This window comes from Vigna unguiculata, chromosome 5 (genome assembly GCF_037176805.1).
Source record: "Vigna unguiculata cultivar grain cowpea cultivar isolate G323 ecotype 2 chromosome 5, ASM3717680v1, whole genome shotgun sequence".
Taxonomy (NCBI): Eukaryota; Viridiplantae; Streptophyta; class Magnoliopsida; order Fabales; family Fabaceae; genus Vigna; species Vigna unguiculata.
This window is the reverse complement of record NC_140796.1, coordinates 49,174,200-49,188,565: the sequence shown is the minus strand read 5'-3', so window position 1 is coordinate 49,188,565 and position 14,366 is coordinate 49,174,200. Positions and strand designations below refer to the sequence as shown.

The following is a 14,366-nucleotide window of genomic DNA, read 5'->3' as shown; positions in this document are numbered from 1 at the left end:
TAATTAATCAAACTAAAATTCATTATTTTAAAAAAATTAATTATTTAAGTAAAAGTCATAAAATTTTAAGAAAAAAAAAACAATTAATTTGACAATCTAATTTTACAACCAAATTTTTATTTTCTTCAACAACACATTTTGAATCAATTATATATTCCTTTATTCTAAAAATAATCTACACATTCCATGCAATTTTAAAAAAATATTTCATAAAATTTACATCAATTAATAAATTTTAAATTTCTTTTTCCACCCCAATCAATTAAAACAAACAAATTAACAAACCAACTGTAAATAAAATAGTAATCAAATAAATTTATCTCACAATATAATTTTATATTTCTCTATATTATTAACTTAACTTATTGTATTTTTAATATATTAGTTTTTTTAAAAATAATTTTGATTCCTTATTTGTATAAAACGAAAAAAAAAAAATTCAACTCAGATGGGAAAAAAAATCTTCATTATTCTATTCTCCGAAATACTCTGAAAAACTTTCTAACATCAGAAGATGAGTTTTCCTTTTGAGTCATGTATAGCGTAAGCATAGCACTCAAAACTTTACCAATACAACTATTCCACCTAAAGTTCACAAATTTCTCAAAGCCAATTAGCAATATTTAATTTTTGGCAAAATGTTGCATTTTCTTGATAAACATAATTTTTTCTGCTGGTTAACTTTTTAACTTACCAAATGTCATTCATGTATATTTTGCATAGTAATAACTGATTGTAGTTTTTTTTTTTCATTTTTTCTATTGCATAAATAAATAATTTCAAAAATATAAATGAACTTATTATTACTAGTAAAAATTAGTTAACTTTAAACTTTCGAAAGAAGAGAGTTAGTTTGATTTGGTATAGAAAGTTTGAACAGAAAGTACATACGTGTAAGAGACCCCTAAATTGTGAAGAAAAAAAGATGAAAGTGCAGAATAATCATTAAGTATATGTTAAATAATTTATTATGATGACTTTTTAACATAGTTGAAAGCATCTTCGTAATTGATTGTGGACCTGTTTTTTACTGAAATAATTTATTATGATGACTTTTTAACGTAGTTTCGTAATTGATTATATATGGAGCTGTTTTTTACTAATGATTTATGACGGTGACTTTTTAACGTAGTTGAAAACATCTTCGTAGTTGATTGTGACCTGTTTTTTACTTGAATAATTATAATGGTGAGTAATTAAAAATAAAAATAAAAAATATTAATAATAAAATAATATCGGTAGAGACAACCGCATTCAAACGGCAATGTTGGGAGACATAACCGTTGTTTCAGCGAACAGAGAACCAGTACCTCACGACTTCAACATTTTTCTTGGTTGAGAAATTGTTAGGCATTCCCGCCTATGTGTTTTGAAATTTGAGAATCGCTTTGGTGTATCTTTGGGTGTTCTGGGGTGTAAGTTTGAACCGCGACCTTCGAAGACAGAACTGCAAGAGAACTGCATCAGCCTGTGTTCTTCAGTTCATTGTTGCAATCGCCTACGATTCTTACTCTATCATATAGCTTAGGTCATTGAAATGTTTGTCGATGGTGTTCAAATGGAATGTATTTATTCCACCAATTGTAAATGACGAATGTATAAGATTAAGCAATATTGTTGGCTGCAAAATGGATTCGTTGTATTTCAGATTTGTTAAACAATATGTTAGGTACGACATTGTGCAGAAATGTCGTCTTTGCCTTTTAATAAAAATTTACACCAACAAAGTTTGATCATCATTGTTGGATGTGGTCTATTTTAATTATATATAGAACATATTGTGTTTCACTATGGAATGATTTGTGGTTGTTGGTTTGGGGATTTTGTTTTTTCAAGACAGAATGTAATACGATATTTGTATGGTCTATTTTAGGTTCATAGAACATGTATTAGTGCAAAAATGATATTTTAGAACCAGATATTAAATCGGTTATGTGAAAATTGATATAAAGAAAACTTGTAAATATTGGAAAATGTATAAGATCGGTTGAATTTTTAATCGATTTAATATGTGAATTTAAAATCAGTTCTTTATATAACCGATTCAATATTCACGTATTAGATCAATTAAAAATTCAACCGATCTAATACACTTCACAATTTTAACAAAAACGTGAAAACTCTTTTCATTGTCGCAATAACTTCTCTTCTTTCTCGCTATCGTTGCTCACCACCAGACCTCGTTGTCGCTCCTCACCACCGTTATCGTTGTCGCTTCGTTCACTAAAAGCATAAGCTTCTTCCTCTTCTCTCTCGTGCCTCCGCTACTCACCACTGGTCATAACCTTTGCTCACTAACGTTGTCGCCACCCATGGGCCCTAACACCGCCATCGCCTCCTAAGCTCCAAGCTTTCTTCTCTTCTCTTCATGCCTCTGCTCGCGCCTCCGCTGCTCTAACCCTCCTCCCCTCTTTTTATCTATTTTGTCTTTTCTTGATTTTGGTTTATTCCAACGATGATTAGGGTTGATTGGGGGTAGGCTAAGGGCCTGTTGAAACCATATAGAGATGCTGAGATGAATGTTTAATTTTTTGGAATGGTTTTCTTTTTAGTGTTCATTTTGATTTGGGAATGAAAATCTGAAATTTTGTGGAGTTGTTTTCTATTTTGTGTAATTTATATTGCTCATTTTTCTTTAATTTTTGTGTATGCCTATTAAATTTCAAGCATTCAAGTTGAGACAAGGAGTGTGAGTGCATGTATGTTTTTCCTTTCTAGTTTAAAGTATTAGATCGATTGTTTTAGAACCGATCTAATATCTCTTAGACATATTAATCGTTGTATATTAGATTGGTTACGAAACCGATTTAATATACGCTTCAGAGCCGATCTAATATATATATATATATATATATATATATATATATATATATATATATATATATATATATATATATATATATATATATATATATATATATATATATATATATATTACATTAGTGATGGTGGGTCATAATTCCTAAGCTGCCAAAGTGTTGTGCAAAAACTCCAAAACAACTCTCCACTTATTTTCACACGGCTTTTCACATGTGTGTGATTGGTGGTGTGATAATTTTTTTCCCTTAAGAGTGAATCCAATATAGTATTTTCATCTCCATGAAGACTCCAATGTAATTTTTATGGTCCAAACTGGTTACATAGAACAAGGTGTCTCGTAATTGTAAAACTCTACACATATTGTACAAAAAATCCAATGCAGGTCTCACTTATTTTCACATGGCTCCCTACATGTGTGTGACTAGTGTTGTGACAATTTTTTTTCCCTTAAGAGTGAATCTAATGTAGTATTTTCATCTTCATGAGGACTCTAATGTAATTTTTGTGGTCCAAACTAGGTACATAGAACATGGTGTCTCGTAATTGTAAAACTTTGCACATATTGTACAAAAAATCAAACGCAGGTCTCCACTTATTTTCACATGGCTCCCCAGATGTGTGTGATTGGTGTTGTGACAAATTTTTTTCCCTTAAGAGTGAATCTAATGTAGTATTTTCATCTTCATGAGGACTCCAATGTAATTTTTGTCGTCCAAACTAGGTACATAGAACATGGTGTCATGTAATTGTAAAACTCTGCACATATTGTACAAAAAAGTCAACACAGGTCCCCACTTATTTTAACATGGCTTCTCACATGTGTGTGACTGGTGTTGTGATAATTTTTTTTCCCTTAAGAGTGAGCCCAATGTAGTATTTTCTTCTTCATGAGGACTCCAATCTAATTTTTGTGATCCAAACTAGGTACATAGAACATGGTGTCTCATAATTATAAAGCTCTACATATATTGTAAAAAAACCCAACGACTCTCCACATGTGTGTGACTAGTGTTGTGATAATTTTTTTTTCCTTAAAAGTGTTTCCAATGTTATATTTTCATCTCCATGAAGACTCCAATGTAATTTTTGTGTTTCATATTGGGTGCATAGAACATGGTGTCTCATAATTGTAAAACACTGCATGCACATATTGTACAAAAAACCCAACACAGGTCACCACTTATTTTCATATGGCTCTCCACGTGTGTGTGTGGTTGTGACCGGTGTTATGACATTTTTTTTTTCCTTAAGAGTAACAAACGCGTCAATGACCTAGGCTGTGTGATAAAACAGGAATCATGTACGATTGCAACAATGAAACGAAGAACACAAACTGATGCGATTCTCTCGCAGTTCTGTCTTCAAAGGTCATGGTTTGAACTTACACCCCACAACACACGGAGAAACACCAAAGTGATTCCCAACAATTAAAACACAAAGGTGTGAATGCCCTAATAATTTCTCAACCAAGAAAAACGTTGAAGTCGCTATACACTGGTTCTCTATTCGCTGAAATGGTAGTTTTGTCTCCCAACGTTGTCGTTCGAATGCGGTTGTCTCTGCCAAAGTCGCTCCACTTGGGTTCTCTGTTCTCTCTTCCAAAAGTGATTGAACAACTGTTCCCTCCTCTTTCCCACTCACGTGCGACACTCGCTAAGACAAAAAAAACATTGAATTTTGAAATATAAAAGTAACTGACATGTCACCTGTGTCGAAATATCATTTTCTCTTTTATATATAGATCAGTGTTTGGTTGTATGTTTAGAATTAACATAAAAAATTATTTAAATTTGAAGAGTCAATATGTATGTAAACATTTAAATATATATTTTATAAAATTAGAAAGGATAGAAAATGTGTAAAAATATAAAGAATACTTTTTGTTAAAATATAAAGGATAAACTATGTAGAAGTATGTACAGTAAATTTACTAAAAATACAAAATAGTGTGACAGATTGATCTAATATATATTGTTAAACTCGTTTAATCCGTATATTAATAAACTCATCTACTCAATATATAAACACATTCGTCTATGTATATTTCTTTATTTGGTGCATGAACACACTGGTCTAATGTGTATTATAAGATTCAACAAATGTTGGTCGTCTAATTGCTTATTGCATCATTATCAACACCATATCATTCCGCAGGTTTGATTCAATTTCCAATCCAGTTTTAATGGCAATACAAATGCTATGCTAAACAATACAAATGGTTCTTAATTTTTTTTCTTTTTTTCCAGGGACTTGCGTTTGGATGGCAATTTCTGTTTGTGTGCATGGTTTATTGGATTTTTGAGTGCTATGCTGAAGCTATCATGCATTTTCAGATAGTGTGTTTGAAGTAACAGAGAAGGAACACACTACTTCTGGTGCTGAGGGAAACAATGCAGATGTTGGAAGGTTCACCATTTGCATGTCATCTGTTTTTGCATTAATCTTTGTGCATATATCATATGTAGAAGTAATTGTATCAGTTGATGACAACTAGAACTTTGTCTTGGCAAGGTTCTCATATTTCTTTATAATGTGTAAATTATTTGTGAAGTTTGTCTCACTGAACAAGTCTTTCACTAGTTGTCTAATTTCTACTTCATGTTCATTATTTGATGGAAAAGCGTGTACTTGGTGTATTATTTGGTACAAAACTCATTTGGTGTTTATTTTCTAATGACAACCATAAACCTCTATCTGCTTGGACAATGTGTATCTACGTTGTCAATAGATGTTTTCAACTCTTCTAAATACGAAGACCATTGAGAAAATTTGTTTAGATTACTCTTTTAATTTTTAAAATCTAAGATCGACACATTGGTCAACTTAATCAAGATTGATATTTGTTTTCACAAATGTTAAGATTTCTTTTAAGTTAATGTCTATTGATGTTTTTCTTTAGTTGTTATTGTTAAAATTTATTTATTTTTCTTTAATAATTAATTAGTTAGGTTTTTTTTTGTTCATCATTATGTCAATCATGATTTTTTTAAAATCATTAATTAAGATTATTTTCAGTTATTTTCAACATCAGCTAATTAAAATGTATGTGAAAGTTATTGTTTCAACCAACACTGAAACAATTATCTTTAACCATTATTTGATTTTTAGACAATATAATTGAAGATTTTTCATTATTCATATTTTATATAAACGAGGATTGATTGTATACATTTTTTCTCTAGACATTACTAATGTTACTTTATGATAGATTTTTTATTTTTATTTTTATATATGATAAAGAAAATAAAATTTAATACATTTAAATTATATTTTAAATAAAATATTCAAAAATTCATTAATTTAAAATAAAAGTCAATTTACATATAGTTGAATAGAAAAATTGTAAAATTTTCCAATATCAGTAGAAGTAATTATTTCAATTTCTTATTTACAATTTTGATTTACAATTTTAACACTCAAAATTTTCAATGATACAGACGAATCTTTTGAACAAAAAGTATAAGTATTAATATTATGCAATCTTCCTAAAATATTTCCAATTAATGAATAATTTTCTCTTAAAGTTTAATAGAGAATAAACAAGATATATATATCACCACCTATAAAACATTTCTCTACTTTTCACATTTACCAGCAGAAGGCGGGAAAGAAGCGCGCCGCGTAAAGATTTTCTTCTATTCCTCAACAAAACCTATACCACATTACACATGTGAATTTTGAACCAAAACGAAAACCCTAAATTTTCAGTGATGCCAAATCTCGAAATTTTCAGACACACTGATTCATTTTCAATCTCATTTTCGAACCTTCCTTGCATTGTCTACCCATTATACATAAACATGTCAACAATCTTTCTTCTTCACCCAAAACTCCAATCTCATCTTCTTCCATCTCTCTGTTCTCTCTCCCTCTCTTTCAGATTCACACCACCGAAGGAAGAAGATGGAGACTCGTGCCGCTTCAAAGAGAAAGGCAAACAGTATGGTCTTGGTCCAAAAACAACACCCCAAAAGGCATAGGGTTTCCTTCGCTCAAAATTCTCCCATAGAGAAATTGGAAGATGCCAAGAAGCCATCTCCCACAGCCACCCACTCTTCTTCCCCCCATATAGGTGAATCTCTTGTTTCCGATGTCTTCCAGTATCTTCATGAAATGGAGATGCAGAAAAAGAGGAGACCAATGGTTGACTACATTGAGAAAGTTCAGGAACTGTTTACGCCAACCATGAGAGGAATCTTGGTGGATTGGTTAGTAGAAGTGGGTGAGGAGTACAAGCTTCTCCCGGACACTCTTCATCTCTCTGTTTCTTACATTGACAGGTTCTTGTCTGTTAATCCTGTCACTAAATCCAGACTTCAGTTGCTGGGTTTTTCCTCCATGCTCATTGCATCCAAATACGAGGAAATCGATCTACCCTGTGTGGACGACTTTTGCAGTATCACCGATCACACATATGACAAGGAAGAGGTTGTTAAGATGGAAGCTGACATATTACAGTCACTAAAGTTTGAAATGGGAAATCCTACTGTGAACACCTTTCTCAGGAGGTTTGTTGATGTTGCTTCTGATCAGGAAATGACTCCAAATTCACAGATTGAATTTTTGAGTCAGTATCTTGCTGAGTTAAGTTTGCTGGATTATGATTGTTTGAGATTTTTGCCTTCTGTTGTGGCAGCATCTGCTGTATTTCTTTCCAGATTTATCATCTCGCCTGAGGTACATCCATGGAGTTATTCTTTGAGTGAATGCTCAGGTTACAAACCAGCTGAATTGAAAGAATGTGTCGAAATCTTGCATGACCTGTATTTGTTACGAAAGGCAGCATCCTTCGAAGCTGTCAAGTACAAGCAGCAAAAGTTCAAATGCATTGCAAACCTGTCTTCTCCTCCTTATATACCCAATTGTTACTTTGAAGATGATCTTTAAAGATGCATAGGATTCAATTAACATCTTAGATTGTACAGCTTATTGTTCATCTTGAGGCTTGAAGGAAACACAACACGCAATTTTGATGGTTACTGCTGAACATTTTCAATAGCATGTACTAGGAAAATTATGGAGTAGGGTGAAGTCAAAATTGTATAATTCATTGGTTAGAATTTTATACGAACAAAGTCACCATTTGAAAAATCGTCTTTGGCATTAAACATTATAATTTTTGTTCAGAATTGAAAATGCCCTATTCTGTAGGGATATTTATTAATATTTGTTTTCATCATTCTTTTTTTGTTATCATTGACATTTATTTATCTAAACAAATTATATATATATATATATATATATATATATATATATATATATATATATGTTATGAATTAATGATTGTCTAGTGAGATTTGATACATTTAGTTATATGATTGATACTTATATGATTCATTACTTTTTATGTAAATATTTGTATTAACTAAGTTGATTTGTTTCTTTTATGGATTACATGTTGTATCTATAAATAGAACTCTTCCTATCAATAATAATATATGAGTTGTTCCCTATTCTCTATTCTCTAATATTTCTTCTCTTCTCTATTATCTACTATTCTCTCTTCTTTTTGTTATTCAGTTTATTTCATAACACGTTATCAGCACGATGCTCCAACCAATTGAGGACTAGTGGATGTTTTTTCTCTCTAACGACAGTGCTCTGCGTGTCTCAACTTAATCCAAGCTCTTTCTAATCTTTTCTCAATTCATAAGTTTACCTTATATTATTCCTCTTATGATAAGAATTATTTGACTTTATCAATTTTCATCTCCATCTTATTATTTTTATTTTTATTATGACAATGATTATTATTATTTTGATGATTATTATTATTAATATTATTTTATGTGCTAGTTCTAAACACGCGAAACGTTGCAAATTTTGGATTTGTGACCCTTGATATTACAAGGAAAAATTCCTTATATTGGATTTTAAATGTTAAAATATATTTAGATGCAATGAATATTGGGATACCATTAAATAAAGAAATAAAACATCTAAGCAACTAATTTGCTCATGCGCACAAATATTGTGAAAAGAGATTTCACAAATATTATGAATTTATTTCATGCCTATATATGGCTGGCTGGACAAAGCAATAAAGCTTTTGATGAAAAATCATGTAATCCGCCTAATCTGCTCCATTCCCAAAAGTGAATGTAGCAATAAATATTATGAATTTATTTAATGCCTTTGTATGGCTGAACAAAGCAATGAGCTTTTGATAGAAAATCGTGAAACCTGTCCAAATTGGTTCTGCTACATTCCCAGAAGTGAATGTAGCAACATTTGATTTATATTTTCATGATCGTGATCGTGATATTGATTATGGACATGATTATAAAGAAAATTTCAAAGCCACATTTTGTCACCAGAAGTGGCACAATAATGTGAAAAAGGGAAAAGGAAAATGAGAAAATATTGACAAAGATGAAAGTATATATGATCATTACGGTGGTAAAGGCCATTTGTGTTGTACTTATTGTATACCAGAACATCTTACAAATAATGAGAATAACATAGAAACACATTTTGCTTATGATGATGGTGATTCTGATTATGACCATATGGATGCTACTCATCTTGATATTATTATTTTCTTTGCTAAAGCAAATGGAACCATTAAAAAAAAATCTCATTGATATTTTTGTTTACATAAAAAACGAATGTTTGCACTAGTACCAAAAGATATGTGTCTTATTGATAGTGCAACAACTTATACAATTCTCAAGAGTAATAAATTTTTCTCTTATTTGATAATGCGAGACATCAATGTTAGTATTATTTATAGTACTACAAATATAATTGAAGACTCTAGGAGAGCTATTATACTTCAACCAAGAAGTTGACTAGAAACTTATTAAGTTTCAATGATATTTGTCTAAATGGATATTATATTGAGACAAACAATGAAAAGATATGAAATATCTTTATATCTCTATGATTGAGTTGAAAAAAAAAGTGTATTGGATAAATTATCAACATTCTCTTATAGTTTGTACTACAAGTTTATTAGTACAATTGAAATGCATGTCATGGTAAACCAGAAGTTTACAAATCAAAATGATTGCCTTGTTTGACATGATCAGTTATTATGATGCGAAAAAAAAAGGGTTGAAAAACTCATGTGGACACGTTTGAAACGTGATAGACCTATTGGTTCCAAAGATAAAAACTCTTGAATGAGAAAGGGAGCTAAAATGCAAGATGACCTAATCGAAAAGATGGGAATCCCAAAAGATTCATTTGACATAATTAATGATTCGGTTCCAGAAGAACCTCAGGTACCTGAAATTGTTGAAAATGATGAGATCTCAATAAATTATGTCATGAATCATATAATATGGAATCAAAATGAAGTTAACATTGACGAAACTTTTACTTATAACATAGCGATGAATGCTCTGAATGACAATGAGGATCAATAAGCAATGATCATTGAAGATTGTCGGCAAAGAAAATATTGGCTAAAATAATATGCAAATAAGCATAATTATATTTGCTTGCTAAACAAAAGGTTTTTGGACGTATAGTTCGCACACCTGAAGTTGTGAAACCCGTTGGGTACATATGGATTTATGCGCAAAAATCAAATTAAAAATGATGAAATTGTTAGATACAAAGCATAATTGGTTGCTCAAGGTTGTTCACAAAACCTTGTATTGATTAGTGAAAAAACATGTTCACTAGTATTGAATGCAACAACATTGCAATATTCGATTATCCTAGTTGCACAACAAGGTTTGCATTTACATCTAATGGATGATGTTACAACCTATTCGTACGGTTCTTTTGAGAATCATATTTATATGAAAATCCCTGAAGTATTTTATTTGCCCAACAAGACAAATTCTAAAGAGGGTTATTCAATAAAATTGAACATACTCTTTTATTGATTAAAGAAATCAAGACGTGTGTGGCATAACCGTCTTATTGAGTACTTATTAAAAGAAGGATATAAAAATGATCCTATTTGGTCTTGTATTTATATAAAGAGATCCAAATAATGAATTTGCCATAATTATTGTTTATGTAGATGACATAAACATCGTTGGAATTCCCAATGAACTCACAAAGGCAATTGATTACTCAAAGAAATAATTTGAGATGAATGATCTTTGAAGGACAAAGTCTTATTTGAGATTAGAAATTGAGTATTTTAAATAAAGGTGTTTTTATACGTCAAGAAGCTTATATAATTAAGGTGCTTAAAATGTTCTAAATGGACAAGTCATGTCCATTATGCACTTCAATAGTTGTGAGGTCGTTAGATGTTGATAAAGACTCTTCTTAGACCTCAAGAAAATGATGAAGATCTTCTTGGTCTAGAAGCACCATATCTTAGTGTCATAGAAACACTAATGTATCTTGCTAATTATACTCGATCTAATATAGCATTTGTCGTAAATTTGTTAAGCAAGATATAGTTCTTCAACTACAAGAAGAAAATGGTTTGGAGTAAAACATATACTTCGTTACTTTAAGGGTACTACGAATATGAGCTTATTCCATCTAAATGATTCAGATTTAGACCAATGGGTTATGTATATGCATGTTATTTTACATATTCTCACAATGTCACAATGGTTGATCATAAACAAGATGTTTGTTCACATGTGGTAGCACAATGGTTTCATGAAGGTATATGAAACAAACCATAGTAGCAACATCGTCTAATCGTACATAATTATGAGGAAAGCTGTGAATATGTTTGGTTAAGGTCTATAATTCAACATGTGCAAGAAACTTGTGACTATTCCCGACAAAGATGGAATCAACAACCATATATGAAGACAATAGTGTATTGTTCAATTGAAATGATTATATAGATATCCAAAAAATTCATTCATGTAAAAATATGACAAGTCTATTTATGAAGTTTTTGCCAAGAAGAACTTTTGAGCAAATGATTCACAAGTTCGGACTTCGTCACCTTGATGATGTAAGTTTACATGAGGGGAAAAAATAGAATATGTGATGAACAATATTGTAGTAAAGAATACAAAATGGTGTACTCTTTTTCCTTCACTAGGTTTTTTATCCCAAAGGATTTTTCCTAGTAAGGTTTTAACGAGGCACATTCTTGTATCAATGGACACTCAAGGGGGAGTGTTATGAATTAATGATTGTCCATTGATTTGATACATTTACTTATATGATTGATACTAATATGATTCATTACTCTTTATGTAAATATTTGTATTAACTAAGTTGATTTGTTTCCTTTATGGATTACATGTTGTATCTATAAATAAGACTCTTCCTATCAATAATAATATATAATGACTTGCTCCCTATTCTTTATTCTCTATTATTTTTTCTCTTCTCTATTATCTACTATTCTCTCTCCTCTCTGTTATTCACTTTATTTCATAACAATATAAAGGTTTTACAAATTTTAAAAATCATTTATTATTATAACAACATAAAGAAAACAATGATCGTAATAATAAGTTATATAAATTAAAAGCATATTATAAGTAATTTTTATTTGACTAATAATACTGTAAGATCACTGCATTCAGGTACACAAACAATGTAGTTATTATAATATAAATAATAATTTATAATCTTGAACAATTAATATTGAAAAATTCGACATTCATTGTACATTTAATATAGTTGGTGTAGAAATGAAGGTATTTTCCAAATTATTTATCTTCCAATCGGTAATAACTAACACACAATGACATTTGCTGCATTTTCTCATATAATTGATTAATTTGGTATAGTTCATATGATTTGTTATTTAGTCTTCATCCTCTTGTCTTATTGTTTTATATTCTTTTCTCTCTTCTTTTTTCCTTTATTATTAATTTGATTTTATAACATAGATAATATAAAATATTTTTCTCTTTAAAGTGAGATAATATAAAAAATGTTTTTAATATTTGATATTTTCGATCTTTGACGTCTATCTAAACTCTGACGTTATATTGGGTAACTTCAAAATGAACATCGGAAATATACATCGACATCAGTTAACGTTGGGAGATTGAACAACAGACGTCAATTAATGTCGGGATATTGGACAATAGACGTCCATTTTCTTGTTGAAAAAAGGAAAAAATATGCTCTGTTTGAACACGTGAAACAACTATGAAGTAACCACAATCAACCAAACTTGAAACAAAGATAACATGACCACTGAATGGGCAAAGCAGTTGGTCTTAGATGCACTGTAGATTTCGAAACACGGCATCTAAAACTGAATCTCTTCACAGAAATAAACAACAAAGATGCCAAAGTGAGAAATTAACGACAAAGTGAAAAAAAAAATTGAAACCTCAAAAGAAAAGAAAACCATTACTGATTGGAAGCGAAGGGTTGATAGGTGAATAGCCGAAGATCCAACGTTTGAGAAAAGTGTTTTTAGGGTGGTCGCTAGAGGAGCTGCTCGTCTGTTGTTCCTGCTGTTGGAGGTTGTCGGAGGAGCTGCACAACCTCGTCGCTGTTGCTGCCACGCGAATCCTGGCCAAAACAATCGGTGAAAATGTTAAAAATGTAAACCAAAGGTGCCAATGAAGTTTTATTCGAGTTAAACGAACTAAAAATCACCTTTTGTGGTGGTGGAAAACTCGTTGTCGCCGCTGGGTCACTGTGGAAGAAGGAGAGCGTGAAGGAATAAGAACCAGAAAAGGGTTTCGCATTTTTTTAAACTACAAATTGAATTTGACATCAGATCTTGTGTGCACAGACGTTACTCAACATTTGTCGCTGGGAGCACCGACGTTACTCAATGTCTATTGCTAGGCGTCTCGTCTGACGTTACTCAACATCGAAGGTGGAGGGGCCGACGTTATTTTTTAAATTAACTTCGGTTGGTATGGCAACTGACGTCAATTTTGACGATTTATTTACAAAAATGTCATGAATCATTTTTAACATTAGGGTTTTCTTGGATAGACGTGAAATAGGTAACGTTATAAGCCATTTTTTCACTAGTATATTTAAAAAATATAATAAAAAAATATAATATTTAAATGTAGAAATAATTAATTTTTCTCAAAATTTTACATGGTATCCTACTCTTTATTATTATTATTATTATTATTATTATTATTATTATTATTATTATTTCAATATATAATAGTATTCACAATAAAAGTTACATATATTGATTGATAATTTTTGTATAAAATTATGATAATTGATATATTTTTATTTTTATGTTTCAATATTAAACTTTTGAGTAATATTTTGCTCTCATTTGTAATTGAGGTGCGTAATTCTTAGTCTTTACGTATATAATATAAAGAGTAATATTAATTATTATTTATGATTCCATTAAAGATACATCTTTCAAAAGTAAAATTGGGTAGATTTTGTTAACTAAAAAAATATTTTTTAAAATGATATATAAGTTCTTAAATTAATATATATATATATATATATATATATATATATTTATTTATATAAATCGGTCCCTATAAATTTTCTATTAATAGAAAGTTGGTCTTTAATTATTTTTTATTTTTTACAACTTAGTCTTTGAATATTTTTATTAACTATATTTTAGTCTCTCATCAAGATTGTAATAATTACAATTACGTCTCTAATCAAATAATTATGTTGATTTCTGTAAACACTTTAACATTTCAATA

At 30.2% G+C, this 14,366-nt stretch overlaps 1 pseudogene; it reads left to right on the top strand.

Moving 5' to 3' along the window:
* The first annotated feature begins 6,508 nt into the window (after nucleotides 1–6,508).
* Nucleotides 6,509–7,916, top strand: LOC114182980 (putative cyclin-A3-1 pseudogene; annotated as a pseudogene).
* The last annotated feature ends 6,450 nt before the right edge of the window (nucleotides 7,917–14,366 follow it).